The sequence below is a fragment of the Talpa occidentalis genome, unplaced genomic scaffold (assembly GCF_014898055.3).
Source record: "Talpa occidentalis isolate TD23 unplaced genomic scaffold, MPIMG_talOcc4v2.1 talOcc4.13, whole genome shotgun sequence".
In the NCBI taxonomy this organism is placed as follows: Eukaryota; Metazoa; Chordata; class Mammalia; order Eulipotyphla; family Talpidae; genus Talpa; species Talpa occidentalis.
In genome coordinates this window covers 46,825,488-46,849,912 of record NW_023601322.1, presented here as the reverse complement: position 1 = coordinate 46,849,912, position 24,425 = coordinate 46,825,488, and the positions used below count along the sequence as shown (strand labels likewise).

The following is a 24,425-nucleotide window of genomic DNA, read 5'->3' as shown; positions in this document are numbered from 1 at the left end:
AGAAAAAAAGAGAAAAGTAGATATCTGCAAAGTATTTACAACTAAGAATTTAATATGAGATGATTTAGAGGTAATAGTGAATTAGAAAATATGTGCAAAGAGAAAAACAAAATTGGCATTCTGAAGAAACTGACTACAATGTGATGATGATAATGAATAATTAAAAAATTATGAAGTATGTACTAGTACTAGATATGAGGTTGAAGGTGCTATCCATTGTGTTAGGTACTGTAAATAAAGCAAAAAGATTGTTTGAGCTTTCATTCTAAATAGGGCAAGCAGAAGCAAAACAACAACAACAAAAAAACTGTATATATATCATGCGTGCAGTTGCATAACTAAAAATTCATTAAGTGAGCTTCCCTTTGGAATCATGGAAAACTGGTTCAGAATTACCCTCTTGCTGTAAACAAGAAAATTGGACAAATTTGAAAATTGGACAAAATTTGAAAATTGGACAAAACTGAAAATTGGACAAAATTGAAAATTGGACAAATAAAGGAAGTCTGTTTTTAACCTTAACAGGCAGTGCAGGATTGTGCTGCCTGGAGAAAGGAAACAAATGAGATGAATCTTCCTATGCACATGACTATCAATTTAGAACAATTTCAAAAATAGCGCATAGAGGAGATACTGGGCAGAACTGAGCAGTATCACTGAAATGCAGGAGCAGATATCGTGGCTCAGAAAGGCTGAGTAAGATAGAATTTTCTAATTAGAACACAAGAAAAGTAGGATCTATGAAGTAAAACTTTGGTATGGGGGTCTCCCTTACTCAGGTACCTCACCTGTCAGGGTTGCAAATTTGAATCTTCATAACAGATACAAATTAACTCCTGGGACTAGAATCAGGGAGCTATAAATGACAAAATCCTCAAAATCCTCAGAGCCAGGTATATGTATGTGCTGTGGTATACACATTAAAAATATATCAAGTGAAAAAAAAATATATCAAGTGGACTTCCACCTTCAACCATGATAAAGCAATAGATGTGGGGCCTGCCAAAATAAAGAAATAAGGCAGAGAGAATACACAGAGCATTCTGTAGAAACCTTGGAAGTCTCTTACCTTACTTGTAAAGATTAATTTACAGGTTACTCCAGAATGCACTCATTTACCCACCCCCCCAAAAAAAAATCCACAAATAACTCTGCCAAAATAAATCAGCATGTTCTTAAAACAAATCCAACAATAAAGAAATATAACATAGGGCCTTCCTGGTGGTACAAGGGGTTAAGCACCACACTATGAAGAAATCCACAGCCTCTGCAGCATGAGTTCGATCCCCGGCTGGCCAGGGAGAAATTTACATGGCACAGCAGACCTCTCCTGTCTCACCCGCTGGTCCCCTCAGCAGTGTATTTCGTCAGTCTGCCTGTGCTGTTCCCCACTCTGTCTCTGGTGAATCCTCTCAGCCCCCTCATCTCTGGCCTGTATCCCAGCTCTTGTATGCATAAATAAATAAATCTTAAAAAAAAAGAAATATAACCTACCAATTCACTACCTAAAATTCACAATTCAAGTGTCCAATGAAAATTAACAGATAAATGAGAAAGAAAGAAAAAGCGGCTTATAATCATATTATCAGTCAACAGAAAGATAGAGTGATGATTTAATTAACAGGGGAAAATGTTAAAAGAGCATAGTAAAAATATAAAAATATTGAAGAATTGAAACAAAACATGAATATGAAGAGAAGAAATAAAGATAAAACTTCCATACATAAATAATGCAGTACGTGAGATAAGAGTCACTGGGTGGAAGTAACAACAGATTACATATTAGAGAAAAGGGAGCAGTGAACTTAAAGACATATCAATAGTAACAGCACAAAGGTAAGACACAGAGAGAAAAATAAACATAAACAGAACCTCTGTGACCAATAGGAGGAAGTCAGGTGGTCTAATAAATGTGTCAGGTTCCAGCAATGATGAAGTAATAGAAACCAGATTTACCACCCACCTCAAATAAAGAAATAAAATCCACAAAATATATTAAATGATTCTCAAGATATTAAATGTCAAGAAACTAAAAACAATGATACTTGAGAGAAAGAAAACAAGCAAGTTCACTCCTACCATAGGGTCCAGCTTTACGTCAATAGAGTTTCCAAGCCAAGGCACAGAGACAGGGAACCCAGCTAAGACTGCTGCTCTGTCTGAGTTTAGGATATTAAGCTGGAACTCAAGGAAGTTATGGAGCTCAGAGATGAGAGTGTTGAAGAAGCAGAATCTCCATGGAACGAGAACTCTGGAGCTCCTGAAATACCCCTCAAATTTTCATCTAAGTATTGATCAGAAAACTCATACATGAAAACTACAGCAGGCCCGGGAAAAGTCATTAGAAAAATAAGAGAAAATGATCCTCAGTAATCAAGACAGTCAGGAATAGTTAGTGTTGACAATGGCAGAGTGGAAGAGCTAATGATTGATAGGACTTTGTATACAGTTCTCAGAAGCATTTTACCTCTACAGTGGGGCAAACTTTCCCTTAGGTTAAATGCCACTTTGGTCCCAGCCAGTGAATCCTGAAAGCAAAATACAAAAGGATAAAACAGTTTTCAAGTCCCAGAAAAAAGTTCAAAAATATATATAGAAATATAAAAATATCAGCTGCAAGATGATAAAATTCATAATAATTCCGATAAAAAATTACCAGGCAAGCAAAGAAACAGGAGAATATTGTCTATAATGAGGAGAAAGCTCAATCAACACAAACAGGCCTAGAAATGACACAGATGATAGGATTAATAGAAAGATAATAAAACAGTTAATATTTTATGCAATATGTTAATATTTTATGCAATATGTTCAGGAAACTGGAGGGAAAAGTGACATTTTAAGTAAACAATTGGAAGATTTTCAAAATTCCAGTGAAATACACCTGCACAGCAGTGAGGATGGTCTATATCAAAAAGATCACAAATAACAAGTGTTAGCTAGGGTCAGGAGAAAAAAATAACCCCCCCCCACACACACACAGTGGGGATGTAGACTAGTCCAGTCCCTGTGAAAAAGTTTGAATATTTCTCAAAATGTTAAATATAGATCTAACATATGATTCAGCAATTCCAGTCCTAGGTATATATCCGAAGAATACAACACTAATATGAAGTGACAGACCTACTCCTATGTTCACTGCAGCACTTATTACGATAACCAAGTTATAGAAACAACCTAAGCACCAAGAATAGATGAGTAACTAGAGAAGATGAAGTATATACACACAATGGAATATGACTCAAGTTATTTTTAAAAAGGTGAAATCTTGACATTTGTGACAGCATAGATGACATGAAGAGGATTATACTAAGCTAAATAAGTCAGAAGGAGCAATATAGCAACTCATGAAGAATATAAAGAAACAAAGCCAGTAACAGATAAACAAAACCTAACCAACCTTTAGAATCTGATTGCAGAACTGAGGCTACTAAATGGGGAGACAGCGGGGTAGGAGCAAATAGGAGGAGGACAAATGAACTGTGGTGGAGAATTATTAGTATTTTAGTGGTGGGTATGGTGTAACTGCATACATTTGAAGAGGTGTCAACCTAAACTCCTAAAATATTTATGTTATAAATGAATGTTAACCTTAACTAAAAAAAGGGGGAGAGAGGATGAGAGATTTTACAAAGACCCAAATAGAATGTCCATATTTAATGAAAACTCAAGGAGCTCAATAAATTCAAAGTATGTAAGAAACACACAGAAAGCTACATCAAGGTATATCATAATCAGGGCCTCCGGTGGTGCAGAGATTGAGCACTGGGCTGCAAAGGTGCCCGCAGCCTCTGCAGCGCCCGTTCTATCCCTGGCCACCGGCAAGGGTCCCACATGGAGCACAGACCTCTCCTGCCTCGCCTGCTGCTCCCCTCAGCAGTTTATTTCGTCAGTCTGCCTGTTCTGTACCCCGCTCTGGCTCTGGTGAATTCTCTCACCCTCCCGCGCTTCTGACTATATACCCAGTGCTTGCATAAATAAATAAATAAATGAATGAATGAATGACTGAATGAATGAATGAATAAATGAATAAATAAATGAATGAATAAATAAATAAATCTTAAAAAAATAGTATATGTACAGTGAAAAAATCAAGAATGAAAGGAAAATATTTTTTTCAAAAATAAGAAAGATAAAAGATCCACTAACAGCACAATTTTACTGTAAGACTTGTTAAAGGAAATCTTTCAAACAAAAGGAAAATGACAGGAATGAAGAGCTTAACAAATAATAACAATAGGGTTAAATATGAAACATAAGTTGCTTATTAGTTAAATCATCCTACAGGAAAAATGATTACTTGAAACAAAAATAATAGGATATTATTTCACATTAATAGTATTAATATTTATAACATCAAGTTAATAATATATATAACTTGAAGGTAGACTATAAGTTAAAGAATATTAAACTTAAAGCTATCACTAAAATCACATGACACAGAGGTAGCAAGAAAAATATTCAATTATTCCAAAACAAGTCCCAAAAAGGAGGAAAAGAGGGAATAAGACAAATACAAATTGTTAAAATAATGTTTACACATAATCCTATCGCACCAAAGTATAAATAGTCCAAAACTAACTAAAAAGCAGAGATTGTTATATTGCTTTAAAAACCAAGACACAAATACTGCTGACAAGAAATCCACTGTAAGTGAAAAAACACAGATATGTTAAAAGTACAAAGAAAGTAAAAATATTGGGCTAAAATGATCAAATGAAAGTTGGATGGCAACCTTAATATCAGAAAGAGTTTATTACAGAGTAAAATATTACTAAAATTTTATAATATCAGAATGGTCAATCAAGAATTAATGCAGGGCCTCTCCTGGTGGCTCAGGCGGTTGAGCGCAGTACTGTGAAGCTGTCCACAGCCTCTGCAGCACCGGTTCCATCCTGGCCGGCCGGTGAGGGTCCCACATGGTGCAGCAGACCACTCCTATCTCGCCCGCTGCTCCCCTCAGCAGTGTATTTCGTCAGGCTTGTGTTCTGTTCCCTGCTCTGCCTCTGGTGAATCCTCTCACCCTCCCATGCATCTGGCCTCTACCCTGGTTCTTGTATAAATAAATAAATAAATCTTAAAAAAATAGAATGAATGCTCACAATAATGTATAATAAGTAAAAAGCGAAAACTGACAGAAAAGGAAAAACAGACAAAAATTACAATTATAATGAGATGTAAAAATTCCCTCACTCAACAATTTATAGATCAAGTTATAAAAGGCAATTCAAATGATGTTTACAGAACACTCCACCCATCAAGACTTGCACAATACATTTTTTGTTCCCACAGAACATTTACCAATATAAATATCTGATCTATACAAATGCCAATAAATTAAAATAATTCAAGTTATAGAAACACGTTTTTTGACTACAATTGAATTAAATTAGAAGTATATAGTTAAAAGGCATATGGAAAATTCAGTAATATTTTGAAAATAAAAAAAAACCACATTTCTACATAGCCAATAGAGCAAAAAGAGGATTCAAGATGAAATTAGCTAAAACAGTAATTGTAGGGAAGTTTATAGCACTAAATACCTATATTAGAAAAGAATCAACCAATGACTTCAAATTCCACCTTACAAAACTAGAAAAAGAAATTAAACCCAAAGTAAGCAGAAAAAGGGAAACAACAAATTATCAGAAACAGACACAGTAAGATAGAAAAGTAGATAAAATTAATGAAACCAGATGCTCATTTTAGAAAAGATCAATAAAATTAGTAAACTTTTGCCCAGACAGTTAGGGGGAAATGAGAAAAGATACACGTTAGCAGTATCGCAACCAAAGAGATGGCATCACTATAAATTTTACAGTATTAAATGGATAACACAGGCATAGTATAGTTAATAATTTAGGGCCTCCCCGGTGGCGCAGCGGTTGAGCGCTGGGTTGCGAAGCTGCCCGCAGCCTCTGCAGCGCCGGTTCGATTCCCGGCTGCTCCCCGGCCACCAGAGGAGGGTCCCACATGGTGCGCAGACCTCTCCTGCCGCCCGCTGCTCCCCTCAGCAGTGTACTTCTGTCCTTCTGCCTGCTCTGCTCCCTGCTCTGGCTCTGGTGAATTCTCTCACCCTCCCGCGCTTCTGACTGTACCCAGTGCATGTATAAACGAAACAAACGAACAAATAAATAAATAAATAAAAACATGCCTCTATAAAAAAAAAAAAAAAAAAATAATTTAGATGTGAAAAACATTTCTTATAAAACACAACCTATCAAAACTCATTTAAAAAGAAACAGATAACCCAAACAGTCCCATATCTTTTAAAGAAAGTGAATTTGCAGTTAAAAACTTTAGCACATAGAAAACTCCACGCCTGGATGGCTTTAGCAGAGAATTACACCAAAAATTGAAGGAAGAAATAAAGCCAAAATTATACAAACTCTTCAAGAAAATTAAAGAGGAAATATTTACAAAACTCATTCATGATGGAAACATCAGTCCATAAAAAACAAGAAACATATTACAATAAAAGAAAGCCAAATATCAGGGCCTCCCTGGTGGGTTAAAGTCTCAGCATCATCAGGCTATCACCAGCCACTGTGACATGAGTTCAGTCCCTACCAGGGAGCTAACCCACATGGCACAGCAGACCTCTCCTGTCTTGCCTGCTGCTTCCTTCAGCAGTTTAACTCAGTAGATCGGCCTGTTCTGCTCCCCACTTTGTCTCTGGTGAACCCTCTTATCCCTAAGACCTCTGGCCTACACCCCAGTTCTTGTATGCATAAATAAATAAAAATAAGTCCTTAAAAAAAAGAAAGCCAGGGACCTCCCTGGTGGCGCAGCAGTTGAGCTCTGGGTTGCGAAACTGCCCACAGCCTCTGCAGCGCCGGTTCGATCCCAGGCTGCTCCCCGGCCACCGGAAGAGGGTCCCACATGGCGCGCAGACCTCTCCTGCCGCCGGCTGCTCCCCTCAGCAGTGTACTTCGGTCCTTCTGCCTGCTCTGCTCCCCGCTCTGGCTCTGGTGAATTCTCTCACCCTCCCGCGCTTCTGACTGTACCCAGTGCTTGTATAAATAAATAAATAAATCTTTAAAAAAGAAAAAAAAAGAAAGCCAAATATCAATGACCCCAATGCAAAATTTGTTAACAAAATTTTACTAAATAAAATTCAAGAATATATAAAAAGGATAATACATCCTATTACCAGAGTAAAACAAAAACCACAGCAGCATTTCAATAGATATGGGGAAAGTAACTGACAAAATTCCAGCAATACATGCTTCTAAAAAAAAGAAAATCTCTTGCAAATGTTCCCCCAAGTTGCAGGGGAAAAAACAGTTAATATATTGAATAGTGAAAAACTGGGCGTTTTCTCCATAAGATCAACAACAAAACCTGGATGACTGTTCTCAACACTTTCATTCAAGATTGTACTTGAGATTCTAACCAGTGCAAACAGGCAAGTAAAAGATGGAAAATGCATTCAATATAGGAAAGAAAGCAGTACTATACCTGCATTTTATATATACATATGTATATATATATATATATATATATATAAATGCCATAGAATAAAGGAAAAGCTACTAAAACAAGTGAGTTTAGCAAGTTTGTAAAATATAGTATCAATATACAAAAAGAAGTTGTATTTAATCAATGAACAATTCAAATTCAAAACAAAAACAAATACAATTTACAATAGTATAAACAATATAAAAATAGGGCCTCCCTGGTGGCCTAAGTGCTATGTCTCAGCACTATCACCTCTATGGCCTGAGTTCAATCCCCAACAAGGGAGCTAGCCCACACATGGCACAGCAGACCTCTCCTGTCTTGCTCACTACTCCCCTTAATGGTGTATTTCAGTAAATCTGTCTGTTCTGCTTCCCCACTCTATCTCTGGTGAATTCTCTCACCCCCTGCACCTTTGGCCTACACCCTAGTTCTTCTATGCAAAAACAAAAACAAACGTCAACAAAAAATGTGAGAATAAATCTGACAAAAGACAGCAAGACCCGTACACTGACAACTACAAATATAGTTGAGAGAAGTCAAGTAAGACCTAAATACATGGAGAGCTTATGACTTGTTCATGGGTTGGAAGATTCAATATTTTAAGATGTCAGTTCAATCCCAATCTAAATTCAAGCAGATCTTTGTAGAAATGGAAACATTTCTAACATTTACATGGAAATATGAAAAACCTAGAATAGCCAAAATATCAAGGGGAGAAAAAAGATCAGAACACTTATATTACCTGAATTTAAGACTTACAAAACTACAGTAAGAAGGCAATTTGATAGTGCCACCAAATAGACCCAGATCAACTAAAGGGAAAATAAACCCACACATGTTGTCAATTGATTCTCAACAAAGGCGCAAAGGCTGAATTCAGTGGGGAAAATAATCTTATCAATAAAGAGCACCAGAAAGATTAAAGATCCATAACTAAAAATAAAATTTCTATCCATACCTCATCCCATATACAAAATTTAACCCAAAATGCATCATAGAACTAAATGTAAAGCCTAAAACCTTGTAAGATTTCAAAAAAAAAAAAAAAAGTAGGAGAAAATCTTTGTTTAGGCTAGGTGACACAAAAAGCATAATCCACAAAATAAAACCTTTATTAATGGACCAAAATCTTCTCCTGTGTGAAAGACACAGTTTAAAAATATGAAAAGATAAATGACATACTATAAGTAAACATTTGTATATCACATGTCTGATTAGGTACTCACATTCAGAATGTTTATAAAACATTCAAAATTCAATAATAGTAAAAGAAACAACTGAATTTTTTTAATAGGCCAGAGATTGGACAGACATTTAATCAAAGAAAAAATTGTATACATTATTAGAGAAAAATGAGATGTTGTATAAACCAAGAATGAATAAGTCCCACTTTGTCTAGGATATTATCCCTTGTCTTATAGATGAAAATGCTTTGCCAATGTATGCCATCACCAAAGGCTGTATTATACTGCCTTTATGATCCCCCTCAACTATTAGATTTTAAGCAACTTTGAAAAAGAATAACATTGGATTTATTTTGACAACTCTCAGTCCATGGCAGGTTCCAGCACGAATCCAACTTCATGAATAAATATTAGACACATAAATATGGATGGATTGTAGGTAGAGGTGGACAATCTTTTTTAAGTATATGTTGCACTTAAGAAATAAGGTTCAGAAAATTATTTTATTTAAGATAATTTAATAATGTTATAATTTCTTTTCTATTTATTATAGAATAAAATAACTATATTCTTCTTTCTTCCAAATGTGCTTTTCCTTTAAACTCAAGGTTTCATTTCAAAAACAACTTTAAAAAAAATAAAACATTATCTGAGGTTCATCACTATTCTTTAATTTCCTTGCTCTCACAGATCTCTAAACTGTAGAAACTGGTTCCAGGCAGTACCAGCTTCAAGAAGATAACAAAGTTATGCTATTATGGAAGAGAAAGGGAACAGAAGACTAGGGAGTGGGAGAAAAAATACCACATAAACATTCATGGGAATAGAGTCCTTAAGCTGTATGTGCAGTCCCAGAAACAACTGCCAGGAGATTTCTAGTCTCACAAGACATTCTGTGAAGCAAAGGCACAGGAGCACCCAGAAGGCAGAGATCTGTGAGCCATCTTTTCTTTCCCAATCTCAAAGTGACAGAGAACCAACTCTAAAAAAGCATAAAAGTGATTTAGGTATTTTCCACTTCTAAAGCCTTGCTTCAGGTGAGGCATACTAATGCCAAAGAAAAAAAGGGGGGGGGTGGAAGGGACTGTCTACAAAGCAGGCAAGATTTTGAAAGTGGATGCACCTTAACACAGAATGTTAACTTAATACAACACTTGAATGGCAACAAAACAAGTCAGGGCCAATTAAATACCCCCAAGTGTCTATTTACTTTCTCAGTAAATATTGGACATACACATACAGTCTTACCTTCCATTTTACCTTCCAATAAAACTCTATCTAAACTTTATCTTACTGTCATCACAAGTTTACAGAGTCTTCCTCCAACAGTCATTTTGGCTAATGTTTTTCTCATTTTCCATGTGTTACTTGTTAATTTAAGCTTTTAAATTATTATTTTTTTAAAAGAATTATTTATTTATTTATTTATTTATTAAAGATTTATTTATTTATTCATATAAGCACTGGGTACAGTCAGAAACGCCGCAGGAGGGTGAGAGAATTCACCAGAGCCAGAGCAGAGAGCAGAACAGGCAGAGTGACGAAGTACACTGCTGAGGGAAGCAGGCTAGCGGCAGGAGAGGTCTGCACACCATGTGGGACCCTCACCCAGCGGCCGGGGATCGAACTGGTGCTGCTGAGGCTGCGCACAGCTTTGCAGCCCTGCGCTCAACCGCTGCGCCACCAGGGGAGGCCCTAAATTATTTTTTGAATGAAATATAAACTCACAGACGTGTGTGTGTGCATGTGTGTGTGTGTGTGTATAGAAACACAGAAGGTAGTTTTAGACTGTTATGGGGCTTTGCTCTTTTAATTCAACACAGGTCTGCTAGGACTTTATCAAATAGGTTAATTGGCTGATATCATTATTTATAAGACCTACCAGAGGCTACAAGTGAGTTATTTTTGGAAAGTGACAAGAAAGATGAACTTCACAGAATTCAGAGAGCTTAAAAAGAATGCAGTAAATTGTTGATACCAAATTTCTTAGCCTGCATAACAACTTACCTTTTCTGAAGAAACAGATGCTAGTATATAGAATGGAAAATGTTGTATTAAGTAAATGATTACTAGTTTAGAATAAGAAAGCCCTAAGCATCTGAGAAGGCAAATGACAGGAAGTTTTTAGAAAAAGTAAGATTGCTCTGTAAGGGGTGCTTGGGGCACATGGGGCACATGGGGATTAAGCAAATTGCCAGGAGGCAAGAAAGTATGGGTTCAAGCTTAGTAGAAACCCTGTTTTTCTCAATCAGGAGTAAAGAGAGTGAAGATTGAGATTCAGAATAAAGAAGTACAAGACCAAGTGATCTCAATGGTCTATCTAAAAAATAGGTACATACACTACGAATGTATCTTTTAACATATACATAGATTTGTGCAAGTTCAGGATGTCCAAGTGCGTACTCTGTTGCCATATACTAAGAACTTCTTTCAAGTGAGAATTGGCTAGTGGAGCATTGCTGTTTACCTACCATTAGGACCTATTGCTCTTGGTAGGTCCCTGGTCCATTCTAAGAGTTAGTAAATACTTGGGTCATCACCCTTACTTGGAATATCATCCTTATTTATTCCTGATTGAGAAAAATGGGGTTTCTGCTTAGCTTGAACCCATACTTTCTTGCCTTCTGGCAACTTTGCTCAATCCCCATATGCCCTATGTACCCCATTACAGGGAAAGCCTGTGGAACTAGATATGACAGTCTGGTTTCTGCCACATGGTACAGTCTGAATTTAGACTCTAATGTTACAGATGAAGTCAGTATATAATTGTTACTTAGTTATATTTTAAAACTTTTCTTGGATGTCCAAGAGGTGGCCTGGATAAAGTAAGTGCTTAAGGAAGCACTACCTCTAAACAGGTGGTGAATTGTCCTTTATGTGAATGGGAATGAGGACCCAAGCACCTCGTTCACCTTAAGATTGGGACAAGACACAGATAGCCCAATAAGAAGGTAGGGCATGACATCGAGCAGAGGTCGGTAAACTACAACATATGGACAAATGAAGCCAGCTGCTGGGGTTTGAAAACAGTTTTTCTAACATTCAGCCACACCCATTTGTTTAACTTCACTCTGCGGTTGCATTTCAGTTGGAACGGCAGAGGGGAATAGTTTCAACAGAGACCTTATGGACCACAAAACCAGAAATATTTACAACTGGCCTTTAAAGGAAGTTTGCTAGTCTCTGGCCTGGAACAGAAAAAGTGTTGGGGCACCGGGATTTGTGTGTGCTGGAGTAGGACACATTGAGAAAGCTAAGTCCTCTAGTTTAAGAGAACAGACAGCTTCCTGGGGAACAGAGTGTCAGAATAACACCCTCCCCACTTCTCCACCAGGACAACAGGTTGCACCCTCCTGGAGCAGAGAAACTCCAAGACTTGACCCATCATTTCTGAATCTCAGGAAGAATGGGAGACTCAGTATGTTTTTTTCATATTCTGAGTTTAAAATTTTGTAAAAGTTCTAATCATCTGGAGAGAACCTTGGTCTAAAGTCTACTCATGAGTCTTTAATGAAACAAATATGCTAGAAAATACTTAATGGTAGTATGCAAAAAATAAAAAGTCCACGTTTCAGTTGATTTCTCCAAGAAGTCTGTTTAATCTTTATTCATATATCTAGGAAAAACCATAATTGAAAAATTAAATGTGATTTTAGAATTCAAAAGCTTGAGTTCTGCTGAATGAACAAAAAACAGGATCTAGAAGAAAGCATTTAGAGTTAGGTGAAAATCACTGTGCCTTGTTAAGGAAGTTTAGGAAGACAGTGCATTTGAAATCAAAATTATTGAAGTACAGCTATGTCCTACAAGGAACAGAACAGCAACAGGATGTCACTCACAGTGGGAGGTCAAGGATTGGTCAGTTCCAAGACTCCACTGCATTTCACAGGATTATTGCCCTATTTCCCTACTACATGCTGAAGGTCAATAGACCATTTTAAAAAGTGACAATTCTTCCAGTGTTTTTGAAGTCAAGCAAAAATAGTGAGCAAAATCACTGCAATTACTTACTAAATTATGAATAAAAAAGTAGACTGGAACAAAATTTTCTAGTGTATTATAAAACTGATTTTGTGGATAGGGTTAGAAAAAATTGGGAGAAAAATATTCATGTGTAGTGAGAAATGCTATAAAAAACAGAAAACACTTGGCAATTACTGTAAGTACAATCAATATTCTACAAATCTATTCTGCAACCTTAAATCTAGAATTACACACAAAATACATTTTCTTAAAGAAAAATATTGTTGAACTCTAAGTAGAAAAAGAGCCAGCAGTGTATTGTCTAATAATGTATTGTATAAAGAATATAATTATTTTTATCATGATATAGAATTTATAAGGCATAACTTCTCTCTCCCCTTCATACTCATTACAGAAATGATCTAATACTTGCCTTGAGCAAGAAACACATTCCCTTACTGTATGTGTGTAAAATGTTCCATTCATATTGTGAATTATATTTTCTGACGTCTTCCTTGACATCATGTGTCCCTCTGAAGGAGTAACGCATATAATTAAAACTGTCAGCATGCTGGAAGCCAATATACATCCTTTACTGATGAAAGCAAACAGAGGATGACTTACCATCTTTTAAATGTTACTGTCCAGAGACAGATACTGTACAACATTCACAGTATGGCTTCCCAACATGGAACTGAGAAGGGGGCAGGGCAACAGAAAGACATTTTAAACAGTTCCCTGAAAATCGACTGTAATTCTTCATTTTCTTCCACTCAAAACGTAACCTCCTGAGTCCCAAGCTTAATTCTCTCCTACACTGTTCATATCCACCCCAAATTTTCCCATTCCCTTTAGGCATAAAGATATAAATGGAAAAAAATTAAAATGAAATGGAATAGAGTTATATAGAAGAAGAGATTCCATGGTCTGAATGCTTAAAATTACAAATTAGTAAAGAAATACTGGAGGAGCAACTTTCTTCATTTGTCATTTTGAGCAAAGGACTTTACCTATCCCACCAAAGTCTTCTATATTTGAAGCTGGTCCCTAACAACTATGGACTTTATAGTTTATGACATTCTAGTGTTCTACATTTCTCACATCTCGTAAGAATTTTACTTATGAAGAAATGGAAATGAAGTTAAGTGATTTTCCCCAGGTCACATGACTTTCAGAATGGTCTTTGTCTTTTTTTTTTTTAAAGATATATTTATTTATTTAGACAAGCACTGGGTACAGTCAGAAGCGCAGGGGGGCGGGGTGAGAGAATTCACCAGAGCCAGAGCGGAGAGCAGAACAGGCAGACTGACGAAGTACACTGCTGAGAGAGCAGCGGGCAGCAGGAGAGGTCTGCGCGCCATGTGGGACCCTCTCGTGGCAGCCTGGCAGCCGGGGATCGAACTGGTGTTGCAGAGGCTGCGGGCAGCTTCGCAACCCAGCGCTCAACCGCTGCCCACCGGCGAGGCCCCAGAATGGTCTTTGGGGAAGAAAGGTAGAAATCTTTTGTACCCAATATGATCAGTATAAATGCCACACAAATCACCCCAAATAATTAAGGAATTTATTTCAAGATCCTCATTATATTCTGTTTAATGTTTAAAATACAAGTTTGAACCAAGTTAATTTAAGTGTCTGGCTAGAAACAGCTTTAAGGCAGTTTCCTTTGTAAATGGACTGGAAACGGACTGGACTAAACCACCACTAAGGGAACTTATATAATTTTATGCCTAATGAATTAAACTAAGAACCAATAATTCAGAGAGGAAGGAAGGAATTTATGTAGAAACAGTGGAAAATTATATCATCCAATTAGGAAGAACCAGACAGTTCTGCAGCGGTCACAGTGGGTGACCTCTGCTGTAGTCGCCATTATGTTATTTCCCTTCCATTTCTTGTTTAGTCAGAATTTTAAAGACTAAGAATTAGGAGGGGTATCTGACAATGAACTCAAGAATCCCTCTTTGACTGCATCCCTCTTGGACTACATTCCAAAGGTAGTGCTCTGAAATGAATGTTGTGGGGATCTCTTTGATTGCTGAAATGACTTGGGGTCTTACCAGCGTTCAAATAGCAGGGCCAGGAATGCTAAGAGTCCTACAACACATTGGACACTCCTGCACCAAAAAAGGACTGTCCAGTTTTATACATGACACTGTCCACACCTTGCTCAACACCACAGGTGAAGAACTCTCTGCACAGTTCTTCTGTTTATAACTGTCTGGACAAAGGACTTGATTCAGTTTCAGACATAAGATTTTTTTTTTAATTTTATTTATTTTTAACTGAGGTAATATTGGGGTAACCCCATTAGGTATTACCACTATAGTGTACCCACCACCAACTCACTCATATTCTACCACCATAGACTATTATGTTTCCTTCCCTCTTTGTTCTTTTTCCTCTCCCAGTCACTCCCTGCTTGCTGCTTCAGTTCTACAGCCGGTTATCAAGGGTTAATTTTCAGTTTGTCTTTATCTATTAAATAAAGTATTTTTATATCCAAAATTTTTCAGCAACATATAGCATAAGTTGAGTGAAAATGGTATTGTTTTCTTGCTTGAACATTCACCATTCTGGAAATTCCAATCATATTCAGCAACATAGTTATATATGGATGAGTCTCCAGTAGGTAGCCTCCCCTTCCATGGTAGTTTCACATGCCAGAACGTGACTCCCTCTTTCACCTCACTGAACATATGTTACAATGCTTACACACTGAAATACTCATGGTATAAAAAAATACTATTTTTTTTTCTTTTATGCTATAGTTGGAATATCATGTTGATTTTTAAAAATGGTATGAATTGGTATAATGGCAAAGATCAAAATTATACCACTGGTTTCCTCTCTGGCCATAATGCCATAAAATTGAAATCAACTATAAGGAAAAAATGAAACAGAGAAAACTACAAATACATGGAGGCTAAACAACATCCTACCTACGAGCAATTGGTTAAGAGGAAATCAAAGCAGAAATCGAAAATACTTTGAAACAAACACAAATGATGATATAAGCTTCCAGAATCTATGAGATACTGAAAAGTGATTTAAGGGGAATATAACTGTAATATAAGCCCATATTAAAAAGCAAGAAAAATCCCAAATAAATATCTCATCTAAAGCAACTTGGATAAGAGGAACAAACAAGAACCAGAGCTAGTAGAAAGAAGGAAATAATAAAAATAAGAGCAGAGATAAATGAAATAGAGATAAAAAATACCATACAAAATAAATTAATGAAACTAAGAACTGGTTCATTAACAAGATACACAAAATAGACAAACCTATAGCTAGGCTAACAGAAAAACAGAAAAGAGAAAACATTAATAAACCGAATCACAAATGAAAGGAGAAATCACTATGATAGCACGGAGATACAAAAGGTCATAAGGGATCACTATGAAAATTATATGCCAATAAATTTGAGAACTTAAAAGAAATGAGTAAATTTCTACATCAACATAGTCTACCAAGATTAACACAGGAAAAAAGAGATAAACTGAGCAAACAGATCACAAGCATGAAAATTGAAACTAATGGAAAAAAATCTTGCACAAAACAAAAATCAAGGTGCAGTTTAAATTTTATTAAATTAAATTTCATAAATTAAATTTTATGCAGCATTTTAAAAAATGAGTTTATGCCCACCCTGCTCAAATTGTTTTTATTTTTGTTTTCATTTTTTAAAGATTTATTTATTTATGCATACAAGAACTGGGGCACAGGCCAGAGGTGCAGGGGGTGAGAGGATTCACCAAAGACAGAGAGGGGAACAGAAAAGGCAGACTGACTGAAATACAATGCTGAGGGGAGTACCGGGCGAGACATTAGAGGTCTGCGGTACCATGTGGGTAACTTCCTGGGCAGCTGGGGATTGAACTCATGCTACAGAGACTGCAGATAGCTTCACAGTGCTGTGCTTAACCCCTTGCACCACCAGGGAGGCCCCAAATTACTTTTAAAAATACAAGAAGGCACCCTCCCTAAAATATTTTATGATGCCAGTATTACCTTAACCAATCAAAAGTAGTACAAGATGGGGGGCGGGAGGGGAAGGATTGGGGTCAGAATGGGGCGTTTGCAATTGTATGGGGGAATATAAAAATAAAATTTATTATTTAAAAAAAAAAAAGTAGTACAAGAAAACCATAGACCAATATTCTTAATGAATATTGATGTAAGAATTTTCAACAAAATATTAGCAAACTGAATTCAACAGTATACCTCGAGGATTATACACATGATCAAGTGGATTCATCATAAGGATACAAGGTTTAATGTAAATTAATATAATACAACATATTGACAAAAATCATATGATACCAATAGATGATGAGAAAGCATTTGATAAGATTCAATATCCATTTATGATAAAATCTCTAAACAAAACAGCTACAGAAGGGATCTGCCTCCATAAAATAAAGGCCATATATTACAAACCAACATGCAATATAATGATCGATAATGAAAAACTGAAAGCTTTCCCCATGTGATCCATTCTAATCCAAGGATGTCCATTAACACCACTACCAGACAAACCAGGAAATAAAGGGAATTCAAGTAGTAAAAGAAGTGAAACGATGACAATTAACACATGATATGACATCACATATAGAAGATCCTAAAAACTCCATTATAAAGTAACAATAAATGACTACAGCAAAGCAGAGATTTACGAAGTCAACATACCAAAATCCATAGCTTTTTTTATAAACAATGAACAAGAAACGTAAGAAAATAACTCCATTTATAACTGCTTCAAAAAGGATTAAATATCTTATCTTTAATTATATAACCTACCAAAGAATTAACCTACAAAAGGAGGTATAAACATATACAATGAGAATGTAAGATATCAACATAAGAAGATGGAAGGATATCCAATTCTCTGGATGGGGAGAACCAGTATAATCAAAATGACTACCATCCCTAAAATAATATACCAATTTTAACACAAGCCCCATCAAAATACCAGCAATATTTTTCTCAGAAATTGAAAAATATACTGAAGTTTATATGGAACCACAAAAGGCCTCAAACTGCAAAAGGAACTTTAAGAAAAAAGGAGACAAATGGAGGTTACCAGACCTCAAATTTTACCATAAAGCAATAGTATTAAAAACAACATGATATTGGCACCAAAACAGATATACAGACCAATGGAATTGAATCAGAAGTCCAGAAATAAATCCACATACTTAGTGGGACCTAATCTATGATAGAGCAGCTATAATCATAAAATAGGGAAAAGACAGTCTGTTTAATAAATGGTACTGGGGAAATTGGAAGTTGGATCACTCTTTAACATCATGAAAAAAATAAATTTCAAATTGATTAAAGATTTTAGATATAAGAGCTTCAACAATAAAATACATAGAATAAAGCACATGATACATTCCATGATACCAACAAAAAAGATATTGTTGGTAACTCAACCCTATGGCAAGGGAATTAAAAACAAACATTTGGGATTATTGCAAGCAAAATACTTCTACACAGTGAAAGAAAATGAAACATGATTAACACTCTACTGAATGGGAGAAAATGTTCATATATGTTCATATAATACATGAAATAACATTCATATAACTGAAAAGGGATTAATATGCAAGATGTATAAACAAGCTCATGTAATTCAACAACTAAAACAATAATTCAATTAGTAAATGGGAAACAGTTATGAACAGATAATTTACCAAAAAGGAAATTCAGAAGATTAACAAAATATGAAGAAATGTTCATAGTCATTTCTAATAAGAGAGATGCAAATAAAATTACATCCATGAGAATGGCACATATTAAAAGGACCGCAATAGCAAGTGTTGAAAAGTTTGCAGAGATAAAGGAATTCTATTATACTGTTGGTGGGAATGTGAACTGGGGCAACTGTTATGGAAAGCAATCTGGATTTACCTTATAAAACTGAAAATGGAAATAGCATATGACCCAGCAAATCCACAACTGGGCATATACCCACAGAACATGAAATCAACACAAAAACCTGTATGTTCCAGAGTGTTTGTGGCAGCATACTTTACAATAGCTAGGATATGGAAGCAGCTTAGATGTCCATCAACAGACCACTGGATCAAGAGGACATGGTCTATATATAGCATGAAATATTACGTAGTCATAACAAAGAAGAAGTACAGCCATTTTCAATAAAATGTAGGGAATTTGAAACAACTATGAGCAGCAAAGTAAATCAAAAGGATGAAAACAAATACTGGACATTTACACAGCAGACAATTTGATAATATTAAACACTTTCAAAAATAGTGGATATTGGAACCTCCCTGGTGGCACAGGGTTTAAAGTCTCAGTGCTATCCACTGCAGCATGAGTTCAATCCCTGGCCGAGGAGCTAATCCACAGCAGACCTCTCCTGTCTCACCCCTTCTCCCCTCAGCAGTGTATTTCAGTAGACCCACCTGTTCTGCTCCCCACTCTGTCTGCGGTGAATCCTCTCACCCCCTGCACCTTTGGCCTAAACCCCAATTCCTGTATGCATGAATAAATAATCTTTTTTAAAAATAGTGGATATTAATAAACAAACTGAGGGTTCTGGGAGAGGGGAAGGGACAAGGGGACACATGGAATAGTGGGTGGACAGACATAAAAATAAGTAAAATTGTATGACTAGGTTAATTACATTATCCATAAATTTCACGTGGTTAAGGAGACAATACTTCTGATAGAGAACCAGGGCTGTAGACCATTCTTCCCTCAGCCTGCCCCCAGTGTCCCTCATGTGCCCTTGTCATTTTATTCTGCATCCTCTTCAGCATCTGTCGCTGGGGGTCTTTTTACTAAGTGCCATTCTCATGGGTGTGAGATGGTATGCCATTTTCAATGCAGTTTCAATCCGCATCTCTTATCAGGAGTGACAATTAACATTTTTTCATACCAGACCATTTTTTTATTTTCCGGAAAATCTCTCACTCCTTGCCTCTGTAATGATGCTGGTATTCTTAAACACACTTTCTTACTAGTTCATTGGTTTTTCTTGTACTCAACCATTAAAAGCAGCAATTTTCCCCAGATTTTCAACACTACCCCTCTATTATTACTGATTTATCAATTCAACTCACTTCTAATGTCTGAAACAGTTATTTACCAAATTGCTCTCTAATCTAGACCTTCAGTTTCCAACCTCTTCTGCTGAATTACACACCAAATTTCACTTGTTCACTATATATTACTACCAGTGCACTATCTCAAATACAGCAAGTCCACACAGCAGAACTGATTATCTTCCCTACAAAATCAGCTTCTTCCATATTCTTATTTTTCTTGTTAGTGGTGATATAAATTATCAAGCCTGACAAATTAGAAAATGGGAACCAACAAATCCAACCAAACTATCCTATATCTTGAGTATTTCTAAAATCTAAATCATAAATTTTTGCCCTTTTTCTGAAATATAATATAGTAGCATTAAAGTCTCCATGTTAAGTGTGGTATAACATGTTAACTCTAATCATACAGCCTTATTAAAATAATGATTCTAAAAACTTTATAAAGATGAATGTCATATATCAGTATTTTTACAAAAAATTAAGAAACAACCAATTGATATTTCTATTATACATCCATACAAAATCACTTTTGTAGTTATTAAATTATGTTAATGGATGTTTTTATTATAATCAGAAATACTTTTCATTGTGTTAAATGAAAAATCAGGATAAATTATCTTTGCTATATAAAACACATAAGGAAACATTATAATGGTGATTATCTCTGATAGAAGGATTATGAATTATATTTTCCTTTTAATATTTTTTTCTATCTTCCATATTTCCATCAATGATCATGATTTTCCTATAAGAAATTATTTTAAATCCTTGTTAAGTACTGTCAGTAGTGCCTGTACCATAGTCCAACCTTCTCATACATTTTCTCAGCTTCCAGTATCTTTTTCTTTCAGGGCACCCTCCATGCTGCCAAGAGGTTAAACTTTTCAAAGTGTGTGTTGCTTTATTCATGGAGCTCTCCTTCTGCCAGCTCCCTACTTTGCAATGGTCCATGAGTAAATACACATGCTTGTCATGAAGAGGTCTGACAGCCTCTCTCCCAAATATATTTTTTAAGCCTCATCCCCTGTATTTCCTCTCAACAAACAGACCTTCCATCTTTGCTTGAACAAGTCATGGACTGTGGCAGTTTTTGCAAGGTTGTTTTCTTTGACAAGAATGTCCTTTTTCCCTTTTGCTGCCGTTCAAGTAACATTTATCCTTTAAGACTTAACTTGAATGCCGTTACCTCTCTGAAGCTTTTGCTGAGAGTTAGGAGCCACTTACACTCTCCTCCCAAGCACTGCTGTGAACACTTTATTTTTGCACTTATCTCTTGGTATAAGAGAGAAATGACAAAGGATTCCCTCTTCCTGGGAAATATGGTATCTTAGCTATCTTTGTACCCCAAGCCCTGATACAAAGTCTGGCACACAACAAGCACTCAGAAAAGCATTTGATGAAAGACCAAATTAATGAATGGAACCAAAAGCTGTAGGAAGATAATCTGTGAGGAACTCTGATGTGCTGTTGGCCTGGAGAAACTGAAGCTGACTATAGTTTCTGACTAGACAAAAGGCAAAAGGCACCTGTTGAAAGAAACAGAACTACCTGAGTTTGCTGAAGAAGAAATGACAGTTGGCTTAAGCGGTGACTGATAACTATTAGAGACTGTTAGAAATGAAGAATTAAATGTTCACATTTTAAAAATTTCATGTGCTCATATAATTAAAATGCATAAAATGTTGTGAATTTTGCCTAATGTTTTGAATAAACAATTTTAACTTTGGTTAAAACTGTGTTCCTGAGTAAGACAAAATGCCCATGAGGACACCTATGAGAAGCTGGGCCAGACTCATATTCAAGCTGCCATTACTTTGAATGCGTATCACAACTTTTTAAAATCTTTTGCCTCGGCCACATTCCAGACCTAATGACTTAGAAATTCAGGAGGTGGGAATCAGCTATAAGTATTATTAAAACCTCCTACTGTTGAGAACCATCAAACTACATGAAAAATTTTCCCCAGTTGTAGATCACATTCCTAAAAGGAAACAATTATCTTCATTGGCATCCTTATTGCTAATTTCACTATTGCTAATATCACTAAAAAGTGACAGTGAATGATGCAGCAAAGGAAGATAAGTTGCAACCATGTAGCTTAAAGAATTTTCTCAAAGGACGTCAGTTTTTACTTTAGTTGACTTTTTCCTATTTTCAAAATATATTTTAATATAAAATTAAAATCTAAATTAATGATCAGATTGGAACATTTCAATATTTTTAAACTAAAGGCAAAAGGCTGGAGAATGGCAATCTTTATGAAAAGAAATTAAGCTCTAAAAAGAAAAAAATGCTATTTTAGGGTTTTTCCCCCATAGCAAAATTTTAATAGTTTTGAATGGCAGTTTTTGCTATGGTAAGAATTTATTTTAATCCATTTAGTCAGATATTAAATGCTACAATATTCATAATTTTTCAGGGATTCATCTACCAATAGCAAGGACATTGGAATAATGTTACTGGTTTCAAAGAATGAAAAAGAAAATTAAGTGGTCACCCCAAGAATCTGGAGTCATGTAGTAGGAAGGCTGCAGAGGGTCACTGGGAGTGGGGAACACAGGGTCTCAAGTCCAGAGAGCTGCTTTCCTCCTTTGAGTTCTCACATCTTTACCCTCATTGTTGCCAATTTATCCTGATTTGGGCTATAAGTACCCCTTTCAGATTCTGGTATAGTTAGGAAAACACTCATAAATTTTTGTTTGATCATATATGAAAAGATAATTTTTTAAAACAGCTGTTACTAAATACTAAATAGAGGAGAGGGAAAGAAAATGAGATGGTAAAAAAAATGATGTATTATAATACATGAACTAATTTTTAGCTGCAGTTTAGCTGGTATAAATTAACAGCTCTTGAAATCACTGTGTCTTGATTACTTGATCCCAAAATGTTTTTTTGTTTAATGGACTTTAAATTTTTTTTTAACCTCACCCATATCAGAAATTAAAATTTATATCTCCAGTACACTCATACATCATATATGCAACAAATATAATATATACACATTAAATGAAATTCTCTTTGTATGTAACATACTCTGACATACTACCTCTTCTATTTTTTCAGATGCTAATAGTGACCAATTAAGTTGATTTCACATCCCACTACTGGTAGTCTTAGTGTTTAGAAACTCATCTATAGATCACAGACACAACAATGCCCCTTTCTGTGTCTCAATTGTGCCCACATTTTTGGAATTTCCTGAGCCTACTGCTTAGTTTAATCGCTTCCCAGAAATTAAGGACTATGACATATTAGGGGTAGAGAATAACAGAGTCACCATCAGAATCAACCCCTGTACATACTCACAGAAGTTATCCCAAGTTCCATCTGTTCATAAAGGAAGCAGAAAGCAGGAAGCAACATATGCTGGTCTAAGGTATCATTTGGGTTAAAGACGTAATCAAAGCTTAAGAATCCAGAATGATGAAGATATCTTTTCTCTTTTGCTAAGTTGCAGTGCCAGGGAGAGGGGGCAAAAGTATGGGTGGAGAGCATGTTTTGAGTGACACATCAAACTCTTGGGTGAATGGTTAAGTCAATATTCACAGTTCTAAGTTCACATTTCCTTTTTCAAAAATGCATTAATGGTATGAAAAATTGCCCCCATTTCCCTTGGGTAATTCGGAATCTGTATTATTCATTTATATGAATTATGCAGGGACTTGAGCAGAAGTGGTGCTTACAAGTGACAAAAAGATGGGGGCATTATGAGGAACTTCTACGAGAATGTTTAACCCAAGAACTTACACTAATTCCAATGACAGCTTATGAGGAAATCATTTGTTTTTTTACAAATTTTCTTTAGTAAAAAATCAGCTCCTGGGCCTCGCCGGTGGCGCAGCGGTTGAGCGCTGGGTTGCAAAGCTGCCTGAGGCCTCCGCGGCGCCGGTTCGATCCCCGACTGCTCCCCGGCCACCGGAGGAGGGTCCCGCATGGCGCGCGGACCTCTCCTGCTGCCCGCTGCTCCCCTCGGTCCTTCTGCCTGCTCTGCTCCCCGCTCTGGCTCTGGTGAATTCTCTCACCCTCCCGCGCTTCTGACTGTACCCAGTGCATGTATAAACAAAACAAACAAACAAACAAACAAACAAACAAACAATCAGCTCCTTAGCTTCTTTATGGCTCTTGCTGCCCATAGGTATTTGTTGTTCAGCAGCTACCTCAATGCAAACACTGACTGCACAGATTGTGAGCCATCCCTGGGAGAGAGACTGCTATTTGTCAAATGCAACATTAGGATGAAGTTTTAGGACAGGGAATTACAAGTAGATACCTTTCCTCAAGATTTTCAAATGTGCCCAAAATTAGAAAACAATGCTTTTCACAGGACCTTGTAGAGGAACTTCCTCACATTCATCAAGCTAACTTTGGCCTTTACTTCTATCTTATTTTTGTCCCTATTTCTGCTATAACATGTACTTCTTATTGACTTGACATTGACTATGAACATATCTTATTCCTTCACTAAATCCAGTTGAGAACAAGGATGCATTATCTTATTCTTCTTTGTATTCCCAGCACTGTGACCATACCTGGAGCTTAGAAAGGTCTCACCGATCTACTATAGTCAAAAACAAGGAGAGGGGTAGGAAGAATATGAGATTTAGCATGGGGTAGAGACTGGAAGCAGGGCAGGAGAAGTAAGGACAGTTTTGGGTTTTCTCCAGAAATCAAAGAGATTCTGTAACAGTGTAATTTCCATATAAAGGGGAGGTTCCATGTTCCCTGCCCCACC

The 24,425-nt window shown here is 36.3% G+C and overlaps 1 protein-coding gene across 7 annotated transcripts in view; it reads right to left on the bottom strand.

Moving 5' to 3' along the window:
* Nucleotides 1–24,425, bottom strand: part of ARHGAP28 (Rho GTPase activating protein 28) — a 202,747-nt gene that overhangs the window by 83,399 nt on the left and 94,923 nt on the right. The window contains exon 2 of one of the 7 annotated variants that reach the window (XM_037508817.2): nucleotides 2,468–2,528. The exons of the other annotated variants lie outside the window; for them this stretch is intronic. The gene's annotated coding sequence lies outside the window, so the exon portion shown is untranslated. The remainder of the gene's footprint in view (nucleotides 1–2,467; nucleotides 2,529–24,425) is intronic. 7 annotated transcript variants of the gene reach the window in all.